This window comes from Trichosurus vulpecula, chromosome 4 (genome assembly GCF_011100635.1).
Source record: "Trichosurus vulpecula isolate mTriVul1 chromosome 4, mTriVul1.pri, whole genome shotgun sequence".
NCBI lineage: Eukaryota > Metazoa > Chordata > Mammalia > Diprotodontia > Phalangeridae > Trichosurus > Trichosurus vulpecula.
The window spans coordinates 376,231,334-376,244,282 of NC_050576.1; positions in this window are offsets into that span (position 1 = coordinate 376,231,334).

The window sequence follows — 12,949 nt, forward strand, 5'->3', positions numbered from 1 at the left end:
TTCTAATGGAAGTTTCCAATGACAGACAGGGGTTTATTTCCTAAGGGCAAAATCTCACTTTGACTGGATTCTGTATGTAAGGTCCCCTAGTTGAGTAGAGACCCACCCTAGATTGAAAAGCATGTACCCCGAGGATTTGGGCAATCTTGTCTATCAGCAATGTCCCTGAGATGTTGGCTGAATAACCTGCAAGGGGCTGATTTCTAAATGAGGAAATAGAAAAAGGAAAATCTTAATCTCAATTAAAAATGGGTTATTAATATAAAGAAGAAACAATTACTTCTCTCACTAGGTTCGAGGTACTCTGTTGTTCCACATCCCTACAACTATGACCCACAAGCCCCTTTAGTGTTTACCTTTCACTAGTTAGCTAGAGGATTCAAGCTCAAAGCTAAGGTATTTACTCTTAACAGCATAAAAAAACCATATCATCTTCCTCACAAATGTGAAGTGCACTCTCCCACAATACATCCAGGATCATTAGGTGGAAACAAATAAAGTTTACAAGTAGAGAGGCATGGCACATGTAAGTAAAGAGGAATAATTTGCACTTTCAATGCTTTGGGGTTTCTGATGTCCTCCCATCCTGCTGATTAGCAAAGTTTCAACAGTCAAGGTTAAGGAACTGAGGAATCTAGGACAGTGCTGGATGCATTGTTGAAATGATTGACAGAGGGATAGACGATTAGTAGGAAAGCAAGTTCACCCAGAATGAAAGTGACAAACTTAGAAAATTAGGAGGACTGAAGGATCTAATAGTCATGATGGGGATAAAGAATAGATTCAGTAAAACAGATTCAGGGAGGAAGAATGGTGGAAGAATAGGAGACTGTGTTCAGAGCCCTCCTCCCATAATAACAGGGCTCAGAGCTTCTTGGAAGAATTGTAGTAAAAACGATTTCAAAAACAATGTAAACATTAAATATGTCTATTTTGGCTCTTCCTGGCAAGATCAAGAATGCCAAAGATGAGAAAATTACTGAGTGAAGTCACATTACTCGGAAACTTTCCTCCAAAACTTAAGATTCAGTATGATTTGGTGATTGCTTACATATTGTCATTGTTTTGTCTAATTCTATAATGTACCCACTTAGTATTTGATTGGTATAGCGCCAAATGCAAGGCCTTAAAATTGGGGGAAATGTGCCTTCTTTGGCATTTCTTGCAGGTGAAATAAATAAATAAATGACAGACCCAAAACAGTAAATCGAAAGGATGTTATATGTCATCAACAGCCTCCCTAAATTACTAACAAACCACAACAGCTGCACTTTATGTGTTGACTAGGGTGTCTCTCATTACACTAAGGGAATGCTGCATCCTGAAATAATGGAGCTAAAGAATGTATCACAGAAAGGCATCTGTCTAATTCTAAACAATGACAGTACATTCATCACCTTCCCTAAACTGTTAGTGATAAAGCAACTTGATGACCTAAACCTCAAAGGAGTTGACAAAATGGAATCAGCTAACTGTGACTATTAACATTACCTACAATCAACTGCAAGATAGTCACAGATCAGTTTCCCCTTTTACAAAAAGTGGGGTGTCAACTAAATGATCCCTAAGTTCCCTTTCAGCTCTAACATTCTATCAGTTTGTGGTAACTATAAGCTCTGGGGCTATTCCATCCTCACTGGCAGAGCTAGTCAGTGGTCCACTATTACTTGTCTCCTCAGAGTCTAGCAGTAACCCTGAAGGGTTTGGAAAATGTTTTCGAATATTGTATCTCATGAGTCCCCATTAATGTGTTTTTCCCTATGATGATTATCTATGATACCAAACAAACTTATTTAACCTTTAGTAAATGGCATATAGTTTAATAAAAAAAAACCAGTTTATATAAAACATTGCCACCTACTCACCCAAAGCTATGACACACTTTTCGGCCAATGTACTAGACTCCATGGAAAATGGGTTCAAGCTTCAAGCAAATATGGCAGTATTAGTAACTCATACCTCCTATAACTCCCTTGGCTGGAGTCCTCAAGATGTTCCCCTGCTTCTGGATTCTTTTATCATTTTGCCCAGTCTGTCCTTTTTTCCCAATGCAAACAGTGATGTCAAACACTCCTATCCTGATACTGTTGGAACATTGATGATAAAAGTCAAAATTCTTCAGTTCTCCAAAGGCCATAAAGTCCTCCTTCAACCAAAAAGGGTTTGCACAAACAAATCAATGCAGCCAAGATTAGAAGGAAAGTAGAAAACTGGGGTGGAGGAGATGTTTATCAGCAATTTTTGCTGATAAAGACTTCATTTCTCAAAATCACACAGAACTGAGTCACATCTATGATGAATCATTCTCCAGTTGACAAATGGTCAAAGGATATGAACATGTAGTTTTCATAAGAAGAAATAAAAGGTATCAACGGTCACATGAAAAAATGCTCTAAATCACTATTGATTAGAGAAATGCACACTAACTCTGGGGTGCCATCTCACACCTATCAGATTAGCTAATATGACAGAAAAGGAAAATGATATATGCTTGAGGGAATGTGGGAAAATTAGGACACTGATGCACTGTTGGTGAAGTCCAATCATTCTGGAGAAGAATTTGGAACTACACCCAAATCACTATAAAACTGTACATACCCTTTGACCCAGCAATACCATTACTAGGTCTTTAACCCAAAGAGATCAAAGAAAAGGAAGAAGGACCTTTACGTACAAAAAATATTTATGGCAATTCTTTTTGTGGTGGCAAGGAATTAGAAGTCAAGGGGATGTCCATCAACTGGGGAATGACTGAACAACTTGTGGTATATGATTGTGATGGAGTACTACTGTGAAGAAATGTGAAGAAGGACAGTTTCAGAAAAACCTAGGAAGACTTACGTGAACTCTTTCAAGTGAAGTGAACAGAATCAGAAGAACATTGTACACAAAAACAGTAATAGTATATAATGATCAACAATCCCAAAGGACCCATGATGAAAAACGTTATCCCTCTCCAGAGAGAGACTGTTGAACTCTGAGTGCAGATTGAGGCATACTTTTAAATTTTTCTTTATTTGGGTGGGGGTTGGGCCCTGTTTTTCACCAGGGATAACAAAGAGATGTTTTGCACAACTTCACAGGTATAATTTATGTCATGTTGCTTGCCTCATGAATTGATTGGGGAGGGACAATAGGAAGAAGAGAATTTGGAACTCAGATTTTTAAAATGAATGTTAAAAATGAAGTAATTTTTGAAAAAAAAGAAATGGACTTCTAACATGAAGTTTATTGAATAGTTTTCAAAAACTTTTTGCACTTAGTCTAAACTCTTTAAATGATTAGTTGATAGCGATGTTTTCTCACCTGGTTAAGGTATCAGGGAATAGCACCTTACTTTGATTGGGGAAGAAGTTATTTGATTGATTTACTCAGTTGACTCCCATCCTTACAAGTCTATGACCTGTATAATCTAAGTAATATATCTCATATTTAAAATATTTTGGTAACACTCATTTTTACCAGTGAGCTCCATGAAAGTAGGGATTTTATCTCCAGAACTTAGCACATTGACTTGAATGTAATAAGTGCTTAAGAAATACCTATTGACTAACTGACTGACTTGACTTCTCTGGACCTCATTTACTCATCTGTAAAATCAGGACATTGTGGTGCTATGACCTCTAGAATCCTTTCCAGTTCTAGATCTATGATCCTAAGTTGCCTGAGGTACACTGAGGCTAAATAATTTGCCTAGGGTCACAAAGCTGGCAAGTGTCCAAGGTCAAATTTGAACCCAAGTTTTCTTAAAGCCAAGGATGGTACTTTGTCCACTAGACCAGTTTGTCTCCCTTGATAGAAAATTGCATACCAATAAAGAATTTATTTTCAACTTTATCAAAAGCGATACATATATCTGTGGCATTATTTACAAAACTCTTAAGACAAAATTGATGATCAAGGAAGGGAGAGTTTATATCTGAACTAACACCCTGTATTAATCCTACCCTCTACCCCTTGTTCCTATTCACGTACCAGTAGGAAATCAGGAAACTGTGCTAAACTTGTCTGCTACAAATTCATGTTATCACATCTCAACTGGTGCCTGACTATAGTATGGCAATCACTCTGTTCCTCTCTAAATTTCTACCACCTTCTCTAAAGTGGTTGTTCCATAATTTCCTGTCTCTCCTCAAGTATTGCAGGCATTCCCTACCCTCACTTCCTGCTGAGGACCTCATCACATACTTAGTTGAAAAAATTGAGGCCATTCACTGAAAACCCCCTCTTCTCTTTCCCTCCTTATCACACATCACTCAGATATCTTCTCCTATTGTCTCCTACCTCACTCTGGTCTCTGATGAAGTGATCCTTCTCCTTGCCAATCACAATCCACCTACATACACACTTGATCCCTTCCCTCCTCTTTTCTCCAACATATCACCACCCCACTGTCATTCCCCCTCTCTCTTCTCTTCAATCGCTATCTACTAACTCCTTCCTCAATGTCTACAAACATTAATATCTTCCCCATCCTTAAAAAATGTTTTTCTTGATCTTACTATGCCTGATAGCTATGCTCCATTATTTCATCTCCCTTATGTGGCTAAACTCCTTGAGAAAACTATCTACAATCAGTGCCTCCACTTCCCTTTCTTTCAATATTCTACTAAACCTTTCACAATCTGGATTCTAACATCATGAGTCAACAGTTGCTCTTTCCAAAGTTACAGTGTTAATTGATTAATTCAGCACCATACCAAACTACCAAAAAATTATTTTATGGAGCTAGAAAAAATAATAATAAAATTCATCTGGAAGAACAAAAGGTCAAGAATACCAAGAGAATAAATGAAAAAAACTGTAAAGAAAAGTGGCTTAGTTGTACCAGATCTCAAGCTGTATTACAAAGCAGTAATCAGCCAAACAATCTGGTACTGGCTAAGAAATAGAGTGGTAGATCAGTGGAATAGATTAGGAACATGTAATGGTAATCAGGAAAGGACTTTTTTGTTTTCCCTTTTAGAATGCTAAGTACCTTTGATGAGTCTTGCCTTTCAAATGTAATGACAAGCAAAGTGGACTTTTTGTTGCCTTTTGTTTCTTTGATCGAATCAAGAGTCTTTGACCTGCTTAAGAAACAAGAAAGCCCCAGGCCGTAGGCCCCACACCTTTTTGCTAAGTAGGCTCTGAGCCCTCAGGGCCCTGAACAGAGTATAAGAGCTCTGAGGTCGGCGTTTTGTTTTGGGGCTCTCACTCACTGGAAGAGTGACATGTGATTTGACCAGATGAGACTCTGGGGAGCCGATGGAGCCCCCCAGCTTTGAACACCCAGATGTTAGTGCCTCTCTCCCTGGTAATGATATAATTCTTTGGTCAGGCAGCTAGAGGCCTGTCTGTTGATAACTGTGTGTATTTGTTCTGTTTGTATTATCTCTGAAGTTCCAGTGCTGGCTTTTCCCCCTGAACTAAGTGAATGATATACGTATGGTTAATTAAACTGAGACTGTTAACCCTTAAAGTTGCCTTCCCTAGAAGAGTAGATCAAAGAACCTGTGTTGGCAGCCTTTCTGCATGCTCTTGTTATTAGTCTTACATAGCCACAGTAGGTGTTAGCAACATTGTTGTTACAGTACATAACACACAGTTATAAATGACCACAATAATCTAGTTTTTTATAAACCCAAAGACCCAAGCTTTTGGAACAAGAACTCACTATTTGACAAAAAATTCTGGGAAAACTGGAAAGCAGTTTAGCAAAAACTAGGTATAGATCAATATCTTATACTGTATACCAAGATAAGGTCAAAATGGGTACCTGATTTAAGCATAAAGGGTAATATCATAAGCAAATTGGGGGAGCATGGAATATCTGACCTGTCAGATTTATGGGGAGAATTTATAACAAAATGAGATAGAGAGCATACAGGAAGTTAAATGAATAATTTATATTACATTAAATTTAAAAGTCTTTGCATAAACAAATCCAAAGCAGCCAAGATTAGAAGAAAAGCAGAAAACTGGGTAGTTACAGTAAGTTTCTCTGATAAAGGCCTTATTTCTTAAATATGTAGAGAACTGAGTAAAATCTATAATGTGAGTCATTCCCCATTTGACAGATGGCCAAAGGATATGAAGAGGCAGTTTTTAGAAGAAGAAATCAAAGTTATAAATGGTCACATAAAAATGCTCTAAATCACTATTAATTAGAGAAATGCAAATTAAAGTAACTCTAGGTACCATCTCACATATATCAGATTGGCTAATATGAGAGAAAAGGAAAATGATGAATGTTAGAAGGGATGTGGGAAAATTGGGACACTAATGCACTATGGGTGAAGCAGTAAATTGATCCAACCATTCTGGAGAGTAATTTGGAATTACCCTCAAAGGGCTATAGAACTGTGTAATACCACTACTAGATCTATATCTATCCCAAAGAGATTTTTTTAAAAGGAAAAGGACCTATATGTACAAAAATATTTATAGCAGCTCTTTTCTGGTGGCAAAAAATTGAAAATTGAGGGGATGCCCATCAACTGGGGAATGTCTGAATAACTTGAGGTATATGAATGTAATGGAATATTATTGTCCTATTAGAATTGATAAGAAGACTGCTTTCCAAAAAACCTGAAAAGACTAACATGAACTGATACAAAGTGAAGTGAGCAGAATGAGGAGAATATTCTACATAATAACAGCAACACTGCATGATGATCAACTTAGCTATTCTCAGCAATACAATAATCCAAGACAATTTCAAAGAACTTATGATAAAAAATGCTATCTACCTCCAGAGAAAGAGCTGATGGAGTCTGAGCACAGATTAAAGCATATTTTTTAACTTTATTTTTCTTCTTACTGTTTTTTGTCTCTTTTCTTTCACAACATGACTAATATGTAAATATTTTTGCATGACTACACATATATAGTCTATATCAAATTACTTCCTTTCTCTCCCTCTCCCTTTCCTTCTCCCTTTCCTTCTCCCTCTTTTTCTCCCTCTCCCTCTCTCTCTCCCGTCTCTGCCCCTCTCCCTCTCTCTCTCCCTCTTCCTCTCCTTCTCCTACTCCCTCTCATCTCCCTCCTCTCTGTGCTCCATTTCAATGGCTGAAGGCTGCCTCCTTAACTTCGGGTTTACTGGCTAGATTTCTTTCTCAAAAACCAAGTCTTAAATCCAGTCCACTCTGGAGCTCAGAGACTAGACAATTGGTCCCTACTCCCCTAGCACAGAGTGAATATAAATACCAAATAGTAACTGTTCCTCTTTTGCCAGGAACGCTGAACATCTTCCCCTCCTAGTTTGATTTTTTTTTCCTGAGTTTCGATTAAAGGGACCATAGCCTTGACTAACTTCTTAAAGAGGCCTATTCACTAAATGGGTGTTACTTCACTCAAAGTGAGAACCTGAAAAGATCTTAGCCTGAAAAGGCCAGAATCTCCCAATGTATCCTGGGCCATCTCCAGTCATCCTGGTGAATATCAGGCCACTGGACCCAGATGGCTCTGGAGGAGAAAATGAGGCTGGTGACCTTACACAGCCCTCCCTCGTTCAGATCAAAGTCAACTGCAAGTCATGTCATCATTTCCCTGATGTCATGGTCCTCTTCGAGAACAAAGGACAAACACAACACCAACTTGACTTCTCAGGAAGTGGGGAGGGATAGTTAGGGAGGGAGAGAACTCAAAATTTTTTAAAAATGTTAAAATTGTTTCTACATATAGTTGGGAAAAGTAAAATATAAAAATTTTAAAAACCAAAGTTAATTGCCAAATCTAATGGCCTTTTTTTCAGTCCTTATCCTTCTTGTCCTCTCCGTAGTATTGATACTGATGGTTGCCTTCTCCTCCTGGGTGGCCTCTTCTCTCTGGGTTTTTATGACATTCTCCTAGTTTTAGTTCTGCCTGACCATTCCTTAGTCTCTTTTGCTGGATTTTCATGACCCATTTGGAGTTTTCTTGGCAAAGATACTAGAGTAGTTGCCATTTCCTTCTGCAACTCATTCTTCAGATGAAGAAACCGAGGCAAACAGGGTTAAGTGACTTGCCCAGGGTCATGTGGCTAAAAATGTATCCAGGGCCAGACTTGAACTCAGGCCTTCCTGACTCCAGGCTTGGTACTCTATCCACTGGGCTACTGCACCACCTACCTGCTTTAATATCTTACTGTTATCTCATCAGCTCCCATGGATTCAATTATCATTTCATATGTAGGTGATTTCCCAATCTATATATCCAGTCCCAGTCTCTCTTTTGAGCTACAGTTCTACTTCACCAACTGCCTCTTGGCCTCCTTAAACTAAATATTCTATAGGCAATTTAGTTCAGCATATCTTCCCTTTCTCCCTTCTAATTTTATTGTAGAGGACATCACCATCCTCTCAGTCACCCAAGTTTGCAACCTTAATGTCATCCTAGACTCACTCTTACTCACTCTATAATGCCACCCGGGAGAAGTAACTGGTGGCCATCAAAGCCTAATGAGAGGGAATCAACAGCTTGGGAGAAGATAATACCCCATAATACTCTACGTTAGAACCTAGAGACTCTTCAGCCTTCAACTCAATCAGCACTAGATCCACGGAACATTATTATTCGGTAAGTTCAACTTTACTAGCACCTATGTTCCTATATATAGGATCGCTATCATTGGGTTGGGTAGATGCACTATCATGATAATAATTGGCAATTCTTTGTCCTGGCTATTAGCCTAAATATCATTCAGGCACGTCCTTTGGCACATCAGCTTTTAGTGTAATGCTAGTACCTGCTACATTTTTAAAAAAGTGAATCAGAGTATCCTGTGTGTTAGACTCATTGATTACATTATACAAAATATACATGTATGTGAGTCAGTGTTCACTTAAATCAGTGTAGCTGGAGGTGCAACTTAAAGCACTTTATTACAGACAGAAGGGAACATACAAATATTGACAATCTATAAGTTACATGCCCACAGAACCAAAGATTAATACCAAGTCTAGCTTTGGAGACATTCTGTACAAACTCCCTACTTAGCCTAGATATCAGTATTGACTTTTAGGTCTTGTTTTACAGATGAGAGAGAGAGATGAAGTGACACTGTAGTTAATGAGACTACACTCAGATCTCCTGATTTACAATCTACCCATCTTTCCATTAAACCATACTACCTCCTGAATCTGAATTCTCTTGGTTTCCTAGACAAGACCTACTTCTGAACTACCCCTTCTTTAACTCAAAATTCTTTCTTTAAAATTTTTCTCATTTCCCCCAACCCTGGAGTATCTGATTTCTTCCTGATGATAGTATCTCACATTGGGGGTGCAGGTGAAGGAGAGAGATAGAGGATTCTGTTTCCCCAAACCAGAAGTTAGATACAGATCTATTAACATAGCTATATACTCTGGAGATTAGTTTCACCACCCTATACCATCCACCTCAGAAAGCCTTCTTCCCACCCCCACCCCCTTCACTTATGTCTTAAGCCAGATTTTGACGCTTCCTTTAAATCAAATTCCTTTTAACTCATCTCTGGCAATCAGTGTTGGACCACATCTAGACCTCTTAATGACTCTAGAATTAACCTGGTACTCTTTAAAAGAAAGGAGGGAATAAGCATTTACACAGTGCCTAATATGTGCCAGGCATAGGGCTAAGTGCTTTACAAATATTATCTCATTTGATATCACAACAACCCTTTGAGGTAGATGCTGGGTCCTTTTGGAGGGGGGGGGGGTGATCAAGGTTAAGTGACTTGCCCAAGGTCACACTAGTGTCTAGAGCCAGTCTGAGGCCAGAATTGAGTAAGTATTTGAGGCCAGTCTTCCTGACTCCAGACCCAGTGCTCTATCCACAGAACCACCTAGCTGGCTGGACTCTAAATCTTTCCATCATATAATCACTCATCTTACCTCTGGTGCAGTGGCATGCATTCTACGCTTAAAGTCAGAAGACCAGGGTTCAAGTCCTGGTTCTCTTACTTACTGGTTGGTTGGTTGTTGTCCTTTGTTCTCAAGAGGATCAAAATGACATCGCTATGCTTGAGTCAAGATTCAATGTGTCCAACTGAGGCTGATCAGGCCAATATGAGCTCAGAGTGCTCTACCACAGGTCAGGCACAAATGTTCCATGTGAACATTTGGGGTGGGTACTTCAAATTTGCACATCCTGCATTTCCTTTGAGCTGTTTCAATTCTGCTTTGCTCACAGAGCACAGTACCTTCTCTGATGTGGGCATGTCTTGCTGAGCGGTCCTGTGCCAATGTTTCTTATGTCACGTAGTCAATTCCAAAGTTCTTGAGAGAGACCTTGAGAATGTCCTTGTATCGCTTCTTCTGACCACCACGTGAACGCTTGCCCTTGTGTAAGTTCTCCACAAAATAGTCTTTTTGGCAAGTGGACATTTTGCATTACAGCCATGTGGCCAGCCCATCCGAGTTGCACTCTCTGAAGCAGAGTTTGAATTCTTGGCAGTTTAGTTTGAGTAAGAACCTCTGTATCTGGTACCTTATCCTGCCAGGTGATCTTCAGAATCTTCCCAATTCAAATGGTAGTGTTTCAGTTTCCTGGCATGGCTCTGATATACTGTCCTGGTTTCACAGGCATACAACAAAGAGGTCAGCACCGCAGCTCCGTAGACCTTCAGTTTGGTAGTCAGTCCAATATCAATTCTCTCCCATACTTTCCTTTGGAGCCTTCCAAACACTGAGCAAGCTCAGGCAATGCATGCATCAACCTCATTATCAATGTGTACATCCCTGGAAAGTTACACTACCGAGGTAACTGAACTTATCCAAAGCATTCAAAACTTACTAGCCATGTGATCAATGCCAATTTTAACTCCCTTAACTGCAGTCTCCCTTTCTCTAAAATGAGAATAATGGTATGCTACGTAAACATCTGCCTGGCAAGTTTATTTTGATGACATTGCAGCATAAATATTAGTTATTCCTGGAACTAGTTGTTGATAGATAAACTAGACCACTTCCCAGAGTATATAGTAAGTATTGATTCTGCATTCTGAATCTTTCTTAGGCTGCAAAACCCAAAACTCAACTGATAATAGTTTCTTTTCAACCTGCTTTTATCCTTTGCATCAAGGAAGTAATGGCCCATCTTTCCTTTTTCCTTCAGGTCAAGTATAGTAGAAAGAGCACTGGCTCAGAAAAAACTGGTTTTAAATCCCGTGTCTAATGCTTATTACCTGTGTGACCTTTGAGAAATCATTTGATGTTTTTGGGTCTTAATTTCATCATCTACCAGATATGGGCATTGGACTGCCTGGCTTCTTTAGATCTCAGGTCCATTTTTGAAGGAGAAGGCAGTCCAGGGAAAAGAACACTGTACTTGGAGTCAGAGATCCTGGTTTCATATCCAAACCCTATCTCTTACTTGGGTGACCTTGGGCAAGTCACTTTGAGCCTCAGTTTCCTCATCTGTAAAAGGAGGAGGTTCAAGCAATTGACTTCTAAGGTACCTTCCAGCTCTAATAAAAAGAACGGAGAAAATCCTGCCTGCACCCTGCTTCTGCCATCCAGCCAAGCATTCAAGTAAGATGTGAGAAGGAAAAAAATCACTCCTGGGTACAAGTAATTGGCTAAGAAACTTCTTGTATTTGTTGATAAACAGTGCAAGGAAGTTGTATATGTAAACCTGTCTGTAGCAGTCAGCTCATTTTGAATACACACTAACCATAATTCTCCTTTAAGAGAGGTAAAGTAAAATATCCGGAGGAAGTCATCTTTCTTCTGTGTGTAGATTTATTCACTTCTGGTTTATCAGGAGAGTGCTGGTTAATGTTTAATAACCAGCTCTCTGAAACAAAAACAAAAAATACACGTCATATGCTTTTCAGTTTAATCTGCATTATCAATGTTTCTTCCATTAGTTTCTTAAGTCCAGATAATCAACAAAACAACAAATCAAGCCCTGATCTGTAGCATTTGCCCATTCGTGATGTGTGAATGCTCACACTAAAAATTTAACAATCACCTCTCAAGGGCTGTTTGAGCTGCCTCAAGACACTCCTGAGTGTATTGGAAAAAGAATTTAACTTTGACATAGAATCATAGATTTACAGATAGAAAGAACTTTAGATGTCATCCAGCCTGACACTCTCATTTTTAAAATTAGGAAAATGAGGCCCAGAGAAGCAAAATCTTTTGTCTGAAGCCACACAGAAAAGTAGAAGAATTCTTCACTGAAACCAGCACTTTAACCACTCTGCCACCTAGCTGTCCCCAAAATAAGAGGACTTTCACTCAGTTCTGAGAGTTGAGGTGTTATATAGACAGGACCTCTCAGTGGGGCCAACATCCCTCATCTCAGTGGGTCCTTATATCATTGCGATACGCTTGCAGGACCACTGACTTTGATGCCATGGTATCAAAGATTCAAAGTTGGAAGAAATCTTAGAGATCATTCCAGACTAGAGGTATCAAGCATATAGCCCAGAACACAATGCTCCCGATCACAGCCCAAACGAGATTAAAATATAATTGGAAAACATTTAACAAAATAAATAAAAATGTAATAAAACATATATAATGTTAGATTTTAAAACTAGGCCAATATGTGACCTGCAGGGATCTGTATGTACAGATTAGTGTCCCCTATTTATATTTGTTTGTCACCACTAGTCTAGTCCAACACTCCCCACCCATCTCCCCACCCCCACCATAGATGAAGACACCAAAGCCTGGAGGGACTTGCCCATGATCACATAGGTTAAAGAGACTCTCAAACCTACACCCTCTGACTCAATCTAGTGTTCCTCCTTTTGTACCATTCTGATAGTGAGAAGTTTCATGAATTCAAATTAATTCAATGCAATAAGCATCTATTTTTTCAATTAATGACCGTTTATTTTTCTTCCCTACCTTTTGTACATAGATCTCTTTCAGGAGGTGTGAGATGCCCCATCATTGGTCCTCCAGAACAAATGGACATGGAATTTAATAAGCACCTTCTATGAGCCAAGCAGAGGTAGCTAGGTGGCTCAGTGGTGTCTGACCAATGCTGCTTGCCG